The sequence below is a fragment of the Taeniopygia guttata genome, chromosome 7, assembly GCF_048771995.1.
Source record: "Taeniopygia guttata chromosome 7, bTaeGut7.mat, whole genome shotgun sequence".
Lineage (NCBI taxonomy): Eukaryota > Metazoa > Chordata > Aves > Passeriformes > Estrildidae > Taeniopygia > Taeniopygia guttata.
Window position 1 is genome coordinate 4,214,566 of NC_133032.1, and position 2,042 is coordinate 4,216,607.

Consider the following 2,042-nt stretch of genomic DNA (forward strand, 5'->3'; position numbering starts at 1 on the left):
AGCCCCATACATTTCTACAGTGACTGAGGGGAACAGACATGATTTAAGTGATCTTTTGCCAACTTAATTTGTTAAAGAATCCCAAGGCATCAGACAGCTGTGCTGAGACTGAATTCACAGCAGTGCTGCTTTCCACAGCTCCTGATTTCCAGACTCTCGACACAAATGAGGATAACTTGATCCTTCCGTGTTGCCAAGGGTGGAAAGCTTGTCTCCTGCCACAGAGTGGTGGCTGGAGAAGTGTTCCCAAGGAAGGATACTCTTGTGCACCAGGATGAGGTTGGTTTGGCCCTGCTGCAACGCAGTCACAGTGGATGTTGCCTGGTCCAGCTTGGCAACTGGCGGGGAGGGATCTCCCTTGGGATGGAGGATGTTGTTCTGGAGCTGCAGCTCCTACTGCTCTGATGGCATTGCTATTTCTGGACATGAAACAAAACACAGGAAACAATAAAAGCAGGTGTGGCAGTGGCTATCTGCTGCTAATTATTGCTGATTACTTTTTACTGATGCCTAGTGCACATATGAAATCAATATTTCTAGTGTCTTGTAAAAATAGCACTTCTGTCCTCACATCACACACACAAAATGAGTTTCTTGGCAAATTTAATGTCTGTGAAACTGCAATTCCCAACTAATGCAATCTCAGTATTTCGACCTAACATTCAACTGATTTCCAGCTTCAAAAAAAAAAAAAAAAAAAGATGAAAGGGAAAAAAGGAGAGAAAACTCAAGGCACTGCATTTTGAAATGGGCATAAAGCCAGATAACCCACATTTATAAAGGCTTCATTTTGTGGAGCAAATCCATTTGCCAATAAAACATTTTTTGTTAGAAAAGTTACTAATCTAAATTTGATTTAAGCAAGAAAGTCAGTCAATTCCTTAGTGACTGTCAACAACTAAAATGACAGTGTTAGCTCTCATTTTAAGTTACCCTTGTCTCCACATCCTTGACAAATCTGCAAGAGTATATTCTTAAGAGTCACAATTTTTTTGACAGAAAGAACTAAATAGCTCTATCACTGTGTGCCTTCGGAAAACAATATTAAACATTAACATATAGTTAAAACACAATTAAAAATTTCTCAGCTGTTAAAAATTCACACAAAGCATTAAAAAATAAAAATAAATGAGAATAGAACAAACCTGTGATCTTCCCTTGCCTCAGTTTCTGAACTCTGTACTGAATTGATGTTCCCACCAGAAGATAAATGTCATATGTTGGATTTAAAAATATGTTTTCCAAAATAAGCAATCTGACTTCTGCAGGCTGTACATTCTGTTGATAGAGGGGAAAAGAAAAGTAACCACATTAAATACAGCTCATTTGTTTGAAACAGACCATGAAGCAGGAACTTAGAATCTGGAAGTGAAAAACATTATTTGCTGCAATTTTATTTTTATTATTTGGCTTTTTAGTTTCATCTTGACTTTTGTCACAACAAAATGCAAGGGACAGTGAATGGTACAGAGATCTGCTCTGTGCACACAGTGCAAGAATGAAGAAAAAATTCATGTCGATATGAAGATCATTTTGGAGACTACAGAAAAACAGATGCTCATTCACACATTCAGAAATATGTCCTCCCCTCTGACATCCAGAAATCTTACCTTATAGATGCTTTCCTGAAGTCTTGCCTTTAATTTAGAACTCCCTGTTTTTATTCCAGACACCAGAATGGAATCTCCTTGCTTGGCAACTTTTTCCATTTCCAATATATAGGAAGGTGGGATGTAAGTGGATTCTAAGAACTTGAGAATACTGAAAGGTGAATCACAAAGTGAACAGAAAATTGTTAACCAACCTTTGTAAACCCACAGAGAAAGACCACCAGCATCTACTCCCAGCCACTTCCATTTTTAAGCCAATTTAAGATACTTGCCTGGGACCAGATATCCCAATTTTACTCATTCTTTGAGGTATCTGCAGCTAATTTCTGTGACAGGTAAGTTTGTCTGAAGCTTGCTTGTGAGCTATCACAAGACTGCACATGTTGTCTACAATTACCTCTCCCGTTTGTTCAGTAGGTGAGACTGCAAAAA

General features: G+C 38.3%; 1 long non-coding RNA gene across 1 annotated transcript; it reads right to left on the reverse strand.

The window, feature by feature from the left end:
* Window positions 1–260: 260 nt before the first annotated feature.
* Window positions 261–1,825, reverse strand: LOC140684547 (uncharacterized). The gene is made up of 3 exons (XR_012056935.1): window positions 1,611–1,825; window positions 1,146–1,278; window positions 261–419 (listed from the first exon to the last, which is right to left on the reverse strand). It is a non-coding gene; the product is annotated as an uncharacterized lncRNA (long non-coding RNA).
* Between the last annotated feature and the right edge of the window lie 217 nt (window positions 1,826–2,042).